Here is an 18,255-nt window from a genome sequence, read left to right on the forward strand (position 1 = left end):
AACTGATAGCATTACTTATGTTCTAGTGTGCCAGACACCCATCAGAACAAATCATAAAGTCAGTCAGGGGAAATTCCCCCTAAAAATGGCATAACAGCTGACTGATTGCGTCACAGCATGGGCCTGGAAGTACACAGCTAGAGACAGAATAAGGGAACCAAATTACAAGGGGGAGGTTCAGCCTTCAAGATTTTGAAAATGCCAGAGTTAGAAATGGTTTTACAGTTTCGGCTTTTTCTCATTGTATCAGGCAGCTTCTCTTCCTCACCTCCCAGGCTCAACCACCCCTTTCACCAAACTCCAGCACATCCCCTGGGTGCAGGGTCCTTTCTCACCTCCAGCCTCACCTGACCTACACATCTTTGGTGGGCAGGTCCCACTCTGCAGCTCTGGCCTTTCATGAGAAGGAGAAAAGGCACATTTTGGAGAGGCAGGTAAGCACAAATGCCTCCAGGGTGGATCCAGGTGCTGCTCAAAGCCTGCAGCTTTGCACCCAGTTACTGATCCTGAGCAGGATGTTTGTAGGCATGGGCTCCTGCAGCTGACCAGGTGTGACCACACCTCAGTGGAGATGCCTCCTGCAGAAGGAACCTCTGTGGTCTCACGGCAGCTCTGCAGCCAGGGAAGGGGCAGAAAAGGCTGTGGCTAAAGACAACCCCATCTCTGCTGGAACAGGACACTTCTTCAAGGGCTATAATATGGAGAAAGTCAACAACTGGCCTCAGAGTGACTCATCTGACAAGCTTCAAATCCCTGCCAAAAGGGAGAGTGGGGACAGAGATTCTCAACTAAAAGACTTTGCATCATATATCAGCTTTAACTGGAATCCTGGCTATAAATAGATTTATCTGCAACTTTTTAAGTTCACAGCCACAAAGCTGAACCCAGTGCCTCTAAAATGCCAGCCAGAGCCCTGCCACTTGGTGTCATGGTGAGGGAGGTTCAGACGCTCAATATGAGTGATCAGCAAGCTTCGTTTATTGATGAGAACATCAGACATTTATGCACAACAAGTAATAAGCTCATACATATTCTGTAAGCTAAGCAATCTATTGGTTATACTAGAGATATCAGCTCCCCTCTTATTCCTCATTCCTTATGACTTACATATCTTTTTTCTCATGTCTCTCTCTCAACTACAGCATCTTGTTATCGTACTACAGCTATGCTCAAGGTCACAGTGTCCTTGCAGGTGCAGGGACTCAGATTAGCTGGGTCCGGTACTTTTCCAATTCTTGGTCAGCTATCCAGAGCATGTCTACATGGCCTTTGTCACATAGCCATCCCTCCACAACTTGGAGCAATTGTGGGAAGCTGGAAAGAAAACTGTACAGAGGAGAGCTCCTGGTAGTGTTAATGGAATGCTGCTGCTTCTTGTAGTGAGACAACAATGTCCCTCTGAGCACAAACAATTCCCTTCTTCCCTGTAAAACACTGCCAGGCTTAGCAACCAGACCCTGCAAAACTACTGCTGCTACAGATGAGAAAGGCAGAGAGGGACAAGAAAAGGTTCTCTTAGGAGGGAGGGTGCACAAGCAGTTTGGCCAGCAGAGGACATGGAGGCGGGAAGCAGATGAGAGTCACGCTCGCCATCTAATGGCCAGGAGTCAGAAAACAGAGATGAGAGATTAAAGAATAACGAAGAGGGAAGGGATTCACTTCAGGAGCACAGGTTTGGGGCTGAGCCCTACTATTTCTAATCAGAAATTTAATTTGTGGGATTCTCATCAGGGAATGGCAAAAGATGTTTAGATCTGACACTGAACTTTCTGTTGAGCCCTGCCAATAGCATGGACAGCCAAGCTGTCATCATATAGTCACATGTTCTTTACTGCAGGAAATGTTGCAGAGTATCTATATACTTTTGGCTATTCTTTAGAGAGTAAGAAGTAGAGAGGGGAAAAAAGACCTGTTCCCATTTATCCATTTGTAAGGATGCTGCAGACAATGCACGTCCTTGGTTAAAAAGTATTAACAGCTCACCAGAATCTGTGTTTCTTTCCCAATGCCTTTCCGGAGCGCCACAAGATAGAAGGAGAGTTTTCACCAGCAGAGTGCGGTGTTTCTCTAAAAATATGGCAGCATGAGTTACCAACATCGTAAAAGGTACTCCCAATCTGTGCAAAAGCTGTTTATAACTAAAGAGAACTTGAAAAAAAAAATTGCATTTTATGAAAGAAGGTGCCCTTAATAATTATCATGCTAATCAAGGAAATTATGCTGTAAGGTTCAAATATGCACAGCTGTAACAATCTAATTAGAGTGACACTTTCTGGTAGCAGGTCTATGTTTAATGAAGTGCATAAGTATTACATTTAGTATGTGAATAGACAGTGAGACCAACCATGTGCTTAAAGTCAAGCAAATTATTAAGTTCTTTTGTAGATCACATCGTACTTAATATGCAAATTATTGCTAGGTTGACTTCCCTTTTAAAAAAAAAGGTTTTTCTTTTTTTAATTCTAACAATTTTGAAACATGCACTTATTTCCCTAGAGGAGTTTGTTTTCCCTTGTTTAACCAGAGCATCATGATATTGCCACTCTAGTGTTCCCAGAAAAATGTGTCAAGATTAATCCTTTTCCTTTTTTAAAGAAACATTAGAGAAGGAAAATAGCTAAAGATTTTCAACAAATATTACCCATTAATTACAATGTTTGTCCAACAAACATAGTATATAGTTCAAATAGGCAGCCAAAAACCTCTGGAGCAACTTGTGCCAGGACTTCACCACCCTCACAGGGAAGTATTTTCTATGTCAGACCTGAATTTTGTCCCTTTTACTCTCAGCCCAATAAATCACAGTGAACTCATTTGTGACCATTTTCATAAAGGGCCCAGCTCTTTGTTCCAGCACATCCAGCAAGCACCAGGCGGGACAGCACGGAAACCCAACTCACAGCTCAGGGACTCAGAAAATCTAAACACCAGCAGGGCACATTTATCCTTTCTCCTACAATAGACAGCACTCAAAATGATAGGTAATGACAGCCTCCTAATAACCCCAATCCCTTCTCCCTTCTAAACTTTCTCTGAAAGAACCAAAACAGCTCTTAAAATTCCTTTATCTTAGTCAATCACAGGTCATTTGAGAGCAGACTCAGGAACAGAGCACAACGTTAATATGTTGTTATTCAGACATGGCTTGTTGTCCGTCTTTCCCTACTAAATTACAGCAGTAGATATTGAGAATAACCAGGTATCCTGAGCAATTTTTCAATCCCTGGAAGTGTCCAAGGCCAGGATGGACAGGGCTTGGAGCAGCCTGGGACAGTGGAAGGTGCCCTTTGCAAGAACATATTGAAAAGTGATTAGGGATGAGAAGCACAAAGCATTCCAGTGATGGAAGTTAAGAGAGGGTGAAATCCAACAGTCAGGTTATTTGCACTTTTGCACTTGTTTCCCAAATGGGAGTGTGCAACGTAGCAACAATGCAGTAATTGAGCACTGCGGGAAGGGCCTGGGCTCACCAAGGCCTACAAGTGCCCAAATCCAGGGACATCTCCATGCACCTGCCAGTGGGCTCAGCTGCTGAAGGGGCACTGGGTGTGGCCCTCTGACACACAGGGCCCTTGATGTTGCAGGACATGGTCGTGCCCAGAGACCCTCGTGACATCAGAGAGCCCCACCATGACTGTGGGTATATAAGGGCCGCAGAGCCCTGGGCTGCTCAGTCCCGTGAGAGCTACTCTTGTAGTAGGAAGCAGCTCCCAGGATCTGTCCTGGCCAAAGGACTGCAGAGGTAGGAGAGCACCAAACAAACCTCAACATCCAGTCACCCAGCCCCCAGCCCAGCTGGGGACAAGACCAGGCCCTCAGCGGGCACTTGGTGGGGGCAGTGGGTGCCTCACTCTGGCTACAGCAAGCACTGAGGAGGAGGAGAAAACCATCGTCATCATGGAAGGAAAGAAGAACCCTGGCAGAGATGGCAGGTGGGGAGATGCTGGGGAAGAGGAGAGAGGCTGCGAATTCTACCAGTCCGTGCGAGCAATGACTGTGAAGGAAGCGTCCTCATGCACAGCAAGGAGTGCCCACGAGAGTCACCAGTGGAAGGCGGATGTGAGAGTGCTCTGGGGAGATGGGGGACAGCAACAGCCCTACCAGTGGCAACAAAAGGAAACAGTCCAGGAGCTGCCCCAACTGGAAAAGCAGGTGACAGACCCAAAGCTGACTCTGCAAGGGGAGGGAAGTGTGAACAACCGGGAGAACCAGGCACATTCTCCTGCCCCCAGTGAGGAGGTGCCATCAGCAGGGACACAGAGCTCAGTCCCTGCTCCATACAGCCCCGGCTGCCCCCCTCCCTCACCACTGGGAGCCCAAAGCCCCAGTGAGCACCAGGAAGACGCAGAGCAGGGGTCAGCGCTGCCAGAGGAGAGCGAGGACAGGACTTCAGATGAAGAGTGGGAATACAACAGCCACACTGAGCTTGCCCAAGAATGTCAACGTGAGGCAGAGCCAGAGCTCTCCCAAGGAGACATCAGCAGCTCCCAAGACCTCTGGGAAGGTGACAGCGAACCAGAGCTCAGAGACCTCCAAGAAACATCCACGGAGGAAGACAACAACAGCACAGACCTTCCACAGGACTGCAGTGACATTATAAGCATTTTCAGCTTCGGGCCCACTCCCTTGCTGTGTGAGGACGACAACGACTGGGATGGAGTCAGCGTCCTGGAGCTGCAAGAAGGAGAAGGCAGGGCCCAAAGGCTGCCAGCTCTTGCAGCAGATGGGCTGCGAGGGTCCGTCCCTCAGGAGGCCTGGGCTGAGGGGCAGGCACCGCAGTCACTCTGTGCCTCCCTCACCTTCCTGTACAGCCAAGGCTCCGTGGGCCAGCAGTGGCCCGAGGCATGGCCACAGAGCCTGGGGCCTGCCCTGCACAGCCGTCCCGGCGCCTCAGCTCCCCAGCCGGGAGCGCAGGCCCGTAGACAGCAGCCGGCTGCCCTCAGCAAACGGCCCGGCCGCCTCAGGCGGGCGCTGCGGGAGCTGCGGGCCCTGCTCTGCTGGCCCTGCCGGGGGCTGCAGCCGCAGGATGACCCGCACGCCGGCCGATGGCGGCTGGCTCCCTGCGCGGGGCCCGCGGAGCCACACGGGTGGCCTTGGCCTGGACGTGGCCCTGCAGCCTCAGTTGCCCTTGCCAATCTGGAGCAGCCCAGGGGCACTTCCCCGACACCGACAGTCATTGCCATCAGCAGCCCCAAACAGCAGGCACGGGACACAACTGGTGCCAGAGCGCTCAGCAGTGCATCCATATCCAGGTGGGAAGAGACCCTGACGGTCACCCTGTGCCACTGGCACCCTGGCAGCGCCATCGGCACCACAAAACCACGTCAACACAACTCCTCAACGCTACAGAGACAGCGACTCCACCACCTCCTTTGAGAACTTCTTCCAATGCCTCATCCCTCTGCCAGAGAGAAATTCCTTCAGATATTGAATCTGAACCTCCCCTTGGTGCCACCAAAGGCCATCTCATCGATTCCATGCTAGTCCATAGGGATTCTATCCCTGAGGACTGGGCACAGACGTGAGGTGTTCATCCACAGATATGACTGCAGGACATGGACTTAGACCATTCTCCAAAAAGAAATGAAGTCGAGTTTAAGAAATAGTAGTAGTAAAAAAAAAAAAAAAAAAATTAAAAAACCTTACTCAAAAGTAGATGAAGAAGAAGAAATAGTAGTAGTAGATTTAGTAAGAATAATAGGAATAGGAATAAGAAGATGAAAAATATTAATTATTATAAGAATATTAGAAAAATAAGAATGACTAGTAAGCATAACTAGTGAATAAGATTAATTAGAATAAGAAGAATATTTTAAAGAAGAAGAATAGTAGTAGCAATTAAGAAGAAGAAGGGGAAGAAGAAGAAGAAGAGAAAGAAGAAGAAATAAGAAGTGAAAGAAGAACAAATAATAATAATAAGAAAACTATTAAATCAAATTGCACATCTTCTAGAAGACCAGAATGCAGGAAAGAACTATCTACTTCCAACTGAGCATCTTCTGAGCTCTCTCTCTTCAAGACCTTTTTCCTACTTCTATCTCCCTAGCTCCCATTTCTTGTTCAATAAAATCCATGTCCAACCAAATCTGGGTTTCTTCTCCTATCATCTCATTTGTGCCTTCCCTGGGGCAGGGGCACCTCTCCCTCATGGCACCTTAAGCCTGGATGGAACCATGGGCAGCGTCCCTTCCAGCCACAACATTCCAGGATTCTGTCAGGGACTCCCTTTCCTTCTTCCCTCTGCTTCCAGCTGGAGAACGTGCAGCAAAGCCACCTCTGCTGTCTGCTCTGGGGGCCCACCCAGCTACTGGAGCTTGACCCTGCCCCTGCACAGCTCCCTTGGGAGGCACGGCAGGAGCAGCACCCTGGCAGCCTCAGGAATTGCCCTCTGAGGTCTCTGGCACACACTGCAATGGGCTGGAATTCCAGCTTCCAGCAAGGAAAAGATGTTCCTGCCCTTCAAGTCAAAATTCTGAAGGGGCCAAGACCCAAGTGGAGCAAGATCTTACAAAGACATTTCACTGCCAGCCTCCATAACTTCATTCAGGGCTGGTTTAGCACCTCGATTGGGAAGAAAAAAAAATAAAAATCAGGGCAGGGTCTTTGGCTGGGAGCTGCCACAGGTAAAGAAAGAAACTGGAAAGGAAAAAGAGCAGACAGAGGAAGGCAGGAGAGAAAGCAGGACGCATATGGCAACCAGCTGAGAAGGTGGCACTCTGAAAACCAAACCGGAACTTATTGAATAGCAATGGGACAGAAATGAAGAATTCGGAAACTTTATTCACTCTGCTTCTCTGGGCAACTTGTGCCAGGACTTCACCACCCTCACAGGGTGGTAATGGAAGAAAAGCACAGTCATTCTCAACTACAGCAATGCATTCCATATCCACTTAACCTGTCATGCTGTAACTTAGTAAGAATACTGCTTGGACCAAAAATCTACTTTTGCACCTTGCTAAAGTACATATAAGCACCCCACTTAAGATGTTAAGACATGAATAATATCAGCTGCCCTCACCAAAAGATCAAATATCTTATTTCTGGAAGCCCTTTACCCATTTCAGAACAGGACTGCATTTCTCTCCGGTGTACTGAGTGGGGGGTGCACTTCCCTTCACTTTAATGAGTAAGTTTGGCTCAGGTTATAGCCAACAATGAGAATCTGATACTTCCACTGAGGATTTATCTGAGTGCTGTAGACACTTACCTTAGTATTAGGTCTTTGGCCTTTGGAGGTGCACATTTCCCCCTGTGGCTGCACAGGGAGCCTGGAGTGACTAACTCTGGATGACTAACTATTTAAACAGCTGGCTTAAAGAAAATAAACCCCAACCATATCTTTAAGGGCACTTCCCCCCTCCCCCCCAGGAACTACGTGACTTAGTATGCATGACATTCCTCAAAGGGGAAGGGGACAGGCAAGGAGGAGAGGCTAAGGGGAGAAGAGAATGAAAAGAAAAAAATGTTCTTTTGCACTCTAGACTTCCCTTTCAGTTTCTTTCTCAAAACGGATGTGGGGAGCCATTAAATGTCAGCTCAGCCAGCGTGGCTCAAAGCTCAGTGTGACAAGGTCATGCAGAGGTGGCAAATGAATGTACAATGAATTCAGCAGAGTACTGCTGGCTGCTGCAGTTCTGAAGGGGTTTATGCAAGCAGGGAAAATTAGGAGAAGCAAAAATTTTTGCATAGAAATGGAAAGAAATAAAAGTATATGTGCTTTGTATGTCATACTGTGGTATTTTTTAGTTTATCATTATTTTTAAGCATCACTGTACTTTCAAATCTGATCTATTATTATTGTTAGAAAACTAAGCAAGCAAGAACAGTTGTGCTGGAAACTATATAAACAGTGACAGACATGCTAGAAATTTTTCTGTGGGCAGGGGAAGAATCTGGCAGGTATGCAAAGAAAAAGAAAACAGAACAGTCAGGAATGTGTGAGAAGTCTTGGAGAAGAACAGGAATCAAGCAAAGAGTGGCATCCATGAGAAAAGATAAGCTGTGCATTTTTGTGTTATTTTGCACTAAAACACACAAGCATATGCACATGAATGTGCATATATCCATTTATAAAACTGCATGGTATGATAATGGTTTATTATATTGAAGCTTTTGGCTTTTCATGATCTTTGTGACCTCTATAGTAAACTAGGATTCACTTTTTTTTTCCTCATGGAACTGCAAGATAAAAAGAAAGTCCTTTCAATAGAAATAGATATCCATTGATCCTGCAATATTTATACAAAATGTTAAAGAACAAAACAACATGCTTTAAAAAAAAAATTAAATTCTAAAGTTCACAGCACCTTACGAAGCATCAGCCAATATCCAAACTGGTGTGAGTGGACTTTGTCAAAATGATGCACTCCATATCCTGCCCTGGGATCACTTTCCGCCTTCACATGACAAAATTAAAGATTTAACTACTGTTTTCCAATCTATTAATCTAATTTTTTTCCTGCAACAGGATCTGGTGGATGACACACGAGGCAGGTGTGCTAATTTTAAAAACAACTTCCCTCAGGATGTGGAGCCTTTCAAGGATCTCAGCAGCAGCAGGCTGTCTGCCTGAGAGAGCAATTTCCCCTTACAGCTGGATTGAAAAAAAATACAGGAATATGTTTAGACATTTGCCTTCATATTCTATCAGGACATAGGGTTTAAGTATTTTATATATATATAACAACTAATTTCCTCATTATTTCAAACACTGCTGCCAAATGCACAGGAGAAAGTGCATTGTCCTATGAGAGGCTGTTAGAAAGCTTTAAAATATGGATTAGGGAATAAAACATGTAAGCATCTGCCTTGATTAATTATTGGCATCTGTTAATAAGATGTAAGTTTCTACTTGTTCCTTTAACTGTATGAAAATAATATGATAATTAAATTATGAAGCAAAGAGGTTTACATACTGGAGCATTTTGGGCCAGGACAGACACCACAGAAAGGCCTTCCTCAAAGAAAGAGGGATGGAACTTGGTTTAACCCTTGGACCTCAGCTGTGCAATGTCACTCCTGGTGATTCATTTCCTCGCTCATGCTGTGATTTCAGTCTCCATCCAAATGGAGAGGAGAAGCCAGTCCTTTAACCCAATTCAGAAAGCTGCTTGTGCCTAAAATCATGGTCATTGCACAAGCACTGACCGGTCCTCTGTCTTCACTGAAGATCTTGGTGGTGTCAGGGTGACAGTCCAGTGGGACACAAGCACCTCCATGCAGCTGCTGCTGTGAGTGGAGTGAGAAGTGACCAGAGACTGTGGTCACAGAGCTGTAAGAGCTCACAGAGTGAGGGGTGAATATGGCTGTGACCCCAATCCTGCTGGTTGGGTTCAGATGTTTAGTTGAAGATTCACTTTGCAAAAAACCTCTAGGATCATCCAGTCCAGCCATTAACCCAGTACAACCAAAACCAGCAAACCATGTTCCTTAAGGGCTGTATCTACACTTCCTTTTAATATCTCATGTCCTTTCAATATCTCCAGGAATGATGACTCAACCATTCCCTGGGCAGCCCGTTACAATGCTTGATTACCCATTTGGTGAGGAAGTTTTTCTTATTATCCAGTCTAAACCTCCCCTAGTGCAATTTGTTGTTTGTGACTTGGGAGAAGAAACCAGCCCCCACCTGGCTGCTACCTCCTTTCAGGTGGTTGCAGAAAGTGATAAGGTACCTCCTCAGCTGCCTTTTCCTCCAGGCTAAACAAGCCCAGCTCCCTCAGCTGCTCTTCGTAAGATCTGTGCTCCAAACCCTTCACCAGCTCTGTTGCTCTTCTCTGGACATGTTCTGATATCTCAAAGCCTTGTAGTGAAGGGCCAAAAGGCTTGATTAATCTGAGATTTTTCAACTTCATAGCAAAGATGGTGATAGTTGTAAACTACATGGGAACAACAATTTTGTGCATGAACCCACTGCAGAGCTGTGTTTCAATTCAGTACCATCTTTTAATGGGTGAAAATGTGTGCCTCAGTGAATGCTCCTGGGATCCAGATGAGAGAGCTGAGCAAACTGTGGGCTGGGCATTGCATACCCTCAGTGCTACCCATGCTACCCTCAGTGCTAAGGAGGGGTGGGATGTTCCACAGTGATGAAGCTTTTCAGGAAATCCATTCAGGTTGAGGACCCTGAATTTTTTCCTCTTAAATACTTTTGCCCATGCCAGTAACACATCCAAATAGGAAAGATTCTCTATTGCCTTGCTGCTTTGCTTTCACTTTAGTGGTGTGTGAACTGGATGTGCAACATTAACCCTTACTGCCTGGGTAGGATAAACCTCTCCAGCAAGGTAAAAAATGTTATTGTGAATGACCCTCAAGCTAAAACATTGAGTCAATATAGCATAATGTAATATCAGATTGTATGAATACTGCATTATCATATTAAAAATACTATGCTGCATTTGAATATGTGTTACATATTCCATATTCTATGTTCATATATATAAAATGTATGATATATTGTATTTTGTGCTATACATATTATATATTATACATACATACATATATATATATATATACATACACACACATACACATATGCTGTAGGTACATATATATAAGGATTATCATCACCACAATCTCTGGCCACATTCTCACACAAATGGTGGAAATAAACATAGTTTAGAGGAGTCAGGGCTCTGGTGTGTGTTAGTCATGGTCTGATCAAACATTAAGGAATTCTGGAGTGATGTAATTTCTAGATCTTTGATAAATTTAGTCAAGAGCAAAGCACTGGAGACTCAAAGTAGCTTATGTGCCTGCTTCAGGACATGTATGGATCTCTTCTGCTGAAGCTGACCTTCAGTGTCTAAAGCCTGTGTTTTCTTGAATACTGATGTTCAAGCTGTGCAAACCCATGGCAATTCCCAGTTGAACCCCACAGTTTATACACATATAATTGCATTCCCTCCAAATAACCAATGTTAGGACTAAGCAGTGGCAGGACTAACTCTAGCAGATGCAGTGTAAAGTTTATTGTGGGAAAATGATCCCTTAAGGAACTTGAGGGTGTGTCTAAACAAACAGAATTAACATCTATGCTGAGTGTGTATTGCTGAGAGAGAAATGAAACTTTCCATCTAGTACACGTCTCCCTCCAGCTGTCCTGTTCAGGCATGGCTTGATTTTAGACCTGGATTCTTGGAATATTTTGGCTATTATGACAAGCATTGCAGAGGTGTAGCATTAAAAGTGTGTGTCGATACAAACCACAGCCCACTGGTGGCAGCAGTTCGTCAGGAGTGGACGAACGCTGCTTGAGCAGCAGCGGGTCTGCATGCAAACACGTCATTTGTGGGCAGAGACAGCCAACTCTCACACCTAGCTCAGTCTACAGGGATGCTCCTCTTTCTTATCCCATTTCATGCAGACCACTTCTGTGAAATAAAACTTACATTAAAAGTAAGGGAGGCAATCGTCCAAATACCACAAGGCTATGACTTGAGATGTGCTCCCTTGGGAACGTTTGGTACCAACCCCAATTTCACATCGGTTCTGTATAAGGCACAATGAGTAACCACAATGAGTAACTGTGATAAATGGAAGGTGGACCCTTATTAATATCAATAGCAAACGACCATGGACTCAAAAAATTGCAACCTACATATTTTTACTCTCTCTCCTGTGTGATAGCTTGCATTAAGGTTCAACATAGCTGTACACCTTTCTGCATAAAGGAGCTCTGCCTGCAGTGACATATTTTGGCAATAATCCACTAGGTCAATATGTAATAGTGTTATTGTTGTTGTTGTTCATGTGTGTAGTAACTTCCTGCCAACCTTAAAAGGTGCCAGGGAATGCTTTTGTTTCTGTTAGACATAAACAAACTTGTATCTAAGATAGTGAGCATGAGGTGAGACTTGAGATGCCACAGACCCTGTTATCACCAGAAGCTGTGAGTCAAGCTGAAGGTTCCTCTTCTTGCAAGGGAAAATGGACACTGCTCCATCTGTTCCCACCACTACTTTTTCTGCCATCAACCATGTCTGTGGGTGGATGTATCTAAGCCTGACACTTTAAAACCAAAAATCACAAGATTTGTCAATTTTTTATCTCTAGCACTGGTCCATACCTTTCTGTGTGGAATAACCTGAACACTCCTATGGGCAAAGTGGTGCATTCCTGAGCCCCCTGCCACTCAGTCTTAATGGCCTCAAGAGCAAAACTAGTCCAGGTGAGATCATTTGAAAAAGTGAGACAGTGATACAGCTTGAGAAAATTCTAATTGCCTACCAAGCACAGGGTCCTTTTCAACCCACACAACCTGCATGCGTGACTTCACTACAACAGATGTCCCTGCCAGTCCACACCTCTGTTTACACTTAGACATTGTAATTCCCCTCCAATTTAAAAGAAAAATGTGAGAGCAAAAGAGACCTGCAAGTTTCAGGAGCTGTGTGGGGGCTAAGGACACATTTGTCAGGTGATAGGAGAGCTGTGAGATGAGAGATGCTGTGAGAGCTATAGAGCTGTGTGTTTCATCTTTAAGAAGATTAACCTGCAAACATACACACAGACACAAACACAGACACACACAGACACACAGACACACATACACACAGACACACACACATATGCCTAGTCCGTGATACTGGTGGAATATACCAGAGACAACTAAAATCCAGGATTATGGCAGTTACAAGAAGCATTTCTTCTCCCTTGCTTTTTACAAACTGGCACTATAAAGAAAGCATCACATCAAGAAAGTTTAAATGACTGGATGTGCTTTACCTCAAGAGCTTCATCCCTCACTCCTTACACTGCTGTCACAAGGATGTGAGATGGGTTTTGAGCAGACCTCTTAGCTATTTTTGTATCTTGTTGGGTGGCAAACTTAGTTTCTTCTATTTTCTTTTTTTTTCTTTTTTCCTAAAATTAAACTAAGAAGGGAGTAGTGTTAAAAAAAATAGATTAGATAGATAAACTCACATGTAAACTTTGAAAAACCTCACCTATTTTTTTAGTGAAAAATAAATAGATTAGATAGATAAACTCACATGTAAACTTTGAAAAACCTCACCTGCCTGCAACCTTACATGAGACAAAAGGTTGTTGCACTTGTATGGGTTTGGAAAGCCTAAAACAAAAAGAAGCTTGATAAATGAATATGCTTAAGATGGTTTTAAAGCAAATGCCTCAGATATGGCTAGCAGCATTCAGCACAAGCGGTAAAATCCACCCAAGAAAATCAACATAAAGCAATAAACCTGGGGTGAGTTCCAAGCTGCCACTAGTTTAAAGCCAGCTCAGAGATAACTATACACAGAGCACATAGCACAGGTGTGGCCTCACGGGTAGTGCTGTTTTCCAAGCTAAATAAATAAGTCCTTCCATATGGTCATGCAGAGTGACTTACACTGCTCCTCTGTGTCATGCCAACTTGTCATAAGAACGTTGGTTGTGGAGGGAGGGAGGGAGCCCCACTTTGGACTGACATAATTCACCTAATTAATGATGCTGGGTACATTTTATCACTCTGAAACTCATCCAAGAGTACAGGATGCAATGTAGGTATCCTAGGGATGGTCTCTGACAGGTATTTCCTTATTTCTGTGCTGTTTCTTAAGAGCAAGTGGACTGGCAATCCTCAAGGGGACTGCCAAAGCCCACACAATGGCCTAGGCAATTTGAGCTATTAGTCATTGTTTCGTTCTGAGTGTTTACTTCGGTCATTCCTTTTTCAATGGAAAGCTGATAAGAATAGCTGCCTTGTCTTTTGTATGTTGAATGGACTCCACAGTATTTCGAATGCCTATCTAGCTTTACCTTTGCATTGAAACTCATATTCAATGATGGCATAAAAATACAGTCTTTTCATTTGCCTGAGATTTCTGTTTGTAATCTCTATTGACACCCATACACATGCCATAAAATTAGCACTTCTGCTTAGGAGAAACCTAGCATTGCAGGGAACAAGGGGTTGCTGAGCTGCACTAGGAGAAATGATTCATCATGCTTTTGTGATGCATAATGCTGATATTGTCATTTACACGCTTTCAAAATCATTGTTTACTCATAAATGAGAGGAAAGTTGCTGCAAAATTCAGAAAGTGATGGCAAGCACTTGTGAAACTTTGGCACAGAGATGCTTTTCTTCAGGCAGGAGATATGCTAAGGTATTGTGTTCAGTTCGCCCAGGTACTTTGCAACTCAATCACTGTTTCTAGAGATAGCTTTTTTTTTATTAGTGTTTACATATAGAATCATACAATAAATGAGGTAGGAAAAGACCTGTAAGATTGTGAAATCCAATCATTAACCCAGCACTGCCAATTCCACTGCTAAACCACGTACCTACCTGCCCTGTGTGAAAAACACATAACAAGTAAATGGAAGTCTGGTGGTTCCCTGCAAACTTAGATATCCTCATGGAACTTTGAGACATACATCTCTTGCTTCTTCTCCATTTATTAGAAATTTCAGAGTATGATGGCAATAAATTCTTAGCATCCCTGAAAAGCCAGAAATGACAGCTGAAGGCCCCCTCATCTTGTTTGCTTTGTTATTGATGGTATGCAGGCAGCCTTCCACTTGCAGGATTTGAATAGCCTGGCTTCCAAACTGTTGCGTTGCCACAGCTTTCTGTGTGCATTAAATAAAGGCTCAGCACTCTTCATGTATTGTTTATGGGTATAGCAAGGCAGGGAAAACAGAGTCAGGCAGATTGGTGTGGGAGAGGAGCATCTGCTACTGGAGGGTATTTCGCTTCCTGTGCAGCAATCTGAGCTTCTCTTTTCTTCCGCTGCTTTCTGAAAGTCATGACCTGTTGCAAAGTTCCCCTTTTGTCAAGCACTGTAAAAAAGGAAATGCCACTTTTTGTAAAGCCAATTAGCACCAGAACCTGTCCAGCTATGACAAGCATTTTGTAATCCCTCTTCTGAAATCGAGTGGTGGGGGGATGGGAAGGTTCTCTTTTTAAAAACGTTGCTCCATGAATCAATTATCCTTTTTTAATTGTAATTGTCGGTAGCAATTTGTGGAATGTGGCACACCACAAATATTGTGCTCTGGTGTTTGAACAACTGAACACCCAAGCCCTGAATGTCACTGTCAACACCCCGCTGCTGTTGGCAGGGAGGCAGTGCAGAAAACGACTGCCCAAAGGGATTGTCTCTTCACTTACACTCTCGGGCTCACTGCCAGCTCCTGTTTCCTCTAGCAGTATATGGAGTGAGAGGAAGCATCCTCTCTCAGAGAGTCAAGCATGTGAAAAGAAGATTTCACATGTGAAACTGAGACCTGGAAAACAATCACTTGGCTTCCCTTTCTTTAATTCATTTCCCATATGATGGAGAAATTTGCATAGAGTTTATTTTTAGCTTACTAGTCATTTTATGTGCCTAGAATCCCATTTTGAGTAATAAGTTGAGATGGGAATTAACCTTGGGAGCTTTATCACATAGGTACTGCATGATCCTTTACTTTTTTCTTTTTTTAATAAATGTGTAAACTCTATGGCAGAATAAGAGTAAGGTTAGAAGATTTGTGCTCCTGATCATGTTTCAAAATATTCTTCAGATAGAGTTCAAGGAAAAGTCCACTGAAGTGAGTGTGAGATACAGACATTTCCACTGACAGCTGCTAATATCAGATTAAGCCCCTGTTCCATGGCCTTGAGCAAGTCTCATATCACATTTAAGCAAAGAGGATCCGAAAGTACTTACCTGAAGAAATGTTCATGTTTTTTATAAGGCTTCAAATCTGAACATACAAATGAGATGCAAGAACTATGGTTTAGCAAAAACTACCTTTCCTGAAATGTGAATTTCATAGAAGGCAAGAAAGAGCTTGCTTCCTTGTTCTAGTTCATCCCTTGAAGGTGTTAGGGGGAAAACTGCTAGCAAGGGTCCAATTTCCTCCTTGCAAATGGCATCACCAATGTGCTGAAAAGTGCTTTCCTTTAAAATGCAAATGACTGATAGAGGACATGTCTAGCAGGGTACTACAACACCAAATATTAGTTGACTTTTTCAACTTATTTGAATTTTTTTTAAATATTCACAGGAAGAAACTGCTGACACAAAACTCAATAAAGCACTAAAAAAAAAAAAAAAATCAGCTCATTAATATCCAAACCAAGAGTTCTAAGCTAGCTATCCTTTACAGATCATGGCCTCGGACATTTCTTGACGATGTCAGTTCTATCCCATCTAAGTGTGCTTTGTTGTCCTCAGAAGTTACTTAACACATGACAGTTTTGCATGAACACGTATCTTCCTTGCATTCTCCAAATAATAACAAACATAGGCAAACATAAAAGGACAAGGAGGTGTGCAATTTATCTAGCTACACCACTAATGCAAACCATTATGGAGAGGATTTAATTCTACAGAAATTAGCTGACCTCTTGCCACCAAAATGCAACAACACTCATTTTGCTTCACCAGATCAATATTGCCTTCGTATGGAAAGTACATGTAACAACACTAAGGTACTGTGACTACCCCAGTATTACTCCACCAGAAAAAAAGTGGAGAAAATGTGGAAAAAAGGCAGAGAAACAGCAAGAGAGTAAAACTTTTGTCACTGTATCTCAGAGCTATAATTGAATCTAAGCTCAGCAGTGGAGTCTGGTTTGTGCATAGCAGCAAAGCTCCATCTAAGGCTGTGGTTTACACTGATTTAGGGGATCCATGGCTCTGTCCCAATTTGAGTAGAAGAAAAGAAAGCAATGTTGCTACTGGACAAGTAGTTTCTGAAAAAAAGCCAGACCCCAGTCATACAAACATTCGCTCTTTTTTAAGTTCAAGAGAACATTTCCTGCAGTGAAGTCAGGGAATACTGACTTGCTTAGACATATCTGTGAGAAAGAAGTTAGAGAATCCATAGAAGAGAACAATTCTAAAGAATATTTATATTACATTTACTCTCACTTAAAAATCGGGAAAATCTTTGGCAAAACTGAAAAGTCTGGGTCTGTAACATCATTGGGGGTGCTTATGAACTGATCATCAGGGAAATTTCACAATTCCTAGTCATGAGGTCCAATGCCCTCAAGCATCAAAGCAGTAAAGGGCCATAACCTCGTTTTACAGAATTTCCTCAAAAGCTAGCAGAGGCAGCTTTGGGGACATTTTTAATGCCACTATTATGAAAATATATAAATATCTCCAATTTATATGATCTATTCCTGGTCCATGCATTCCTGAGAGGTTCCTTTGGCCTTCAGTCTTGCACAGTTCCTGACTCACACCATGTTCATCTCAGTTTTGGAGTGCTCATGCACTGCAGGAGGAAACTAGACTTTATACAATCTCCAAATGCAGTGGAGCTCGACTTTAGGAAGACTGTGGGCTGACTGGAAATCCTGGTTTACTATAGAAAGTATTGTTGGGATAGCCATGGGGACAAGATTTTACCTCCTCAAAAATACAGCTCTGGAAATGCTATGAAAAGTAGCCAGCCAAGGGGGAGGGGACAACCACGAAACAGAGAAGGCAGCATCCCCAGGGATTTGAATACTGAAATGTATTGACAGCTCTCCTTGCATGTATTAATACTGTTTGTGACTCAGGGTTTTTAATTCAACATCAATCACTCTTGCTTCAAATACCCTGCTGGAGGGGTATTTGATGTCATAAGACATCAAAGAAGGGCAAGGAGCAGGGAGCAATACGCTCCGTGGTTTCCATTCAGGTACACCAGAAGGAGCAGAAATTAAATGAATTTTCACATGCCTGCTCCTGAACCCCCTCAGAGCTAGAAAGCGAGCGTGCCTTTGCTCCCGTGCAGGGCTGCTGCCAGACAAAGGCGCAGAGATTTCCCCGTCTCCGTGTCAGTCAGCCACACGCACACGCACACATGCTCCCCCCGGCGTCTCTCGGCTCTTTCACGTGAACACTTCAGTTATTTCCCAGTGCCGTATTTGCAGAAACAGGAATCACGCGTCCCATCCACTCCCCGCTTCTGCTCCCTCCCCTAGAGCAGCTGCCCACCACGACAGATGATGCTGCGGCTGGGAGCTATTGCTGCTCGGGGCTGCCTGTCTGAATCCCCCCGAGCCGAGGGAGTCGCTGAGCACATCTGGAACACAGCAGCGGGGGCAGGCAGCAGCCCAGACAGAGCCGAGGGCCCCCAGAGCCCCGTCCTCGGCCCCAGCCCTGGTCCCAGCCCTCTTTCCCTCCGGACACAGGCAGACTGGGCCGGGCGGGCGGTGCCAGGCCGGGGCCGCCCCGCTGCTCGGGAGCGGGGCTGGGAGGCAGGGCCCGGCGGCATCTGGCCAGAGCCATTGTCTGCTGGCCCGGCACCAAAGCCTGG

Source organism: Serinus canaria, chromosome 1 (assembly GCF_022539315.1).
Source record: "Serinus canaria isolate serCan28SL12 chromosome 1, serCan2020, whole genome shotgun sequence".
Taxonomy (NCBI): Eukaryota; Metazoa; Chordata; class Aves; order Passeriformes; family Fringillidae; genus Serinus; species Serinus canaria.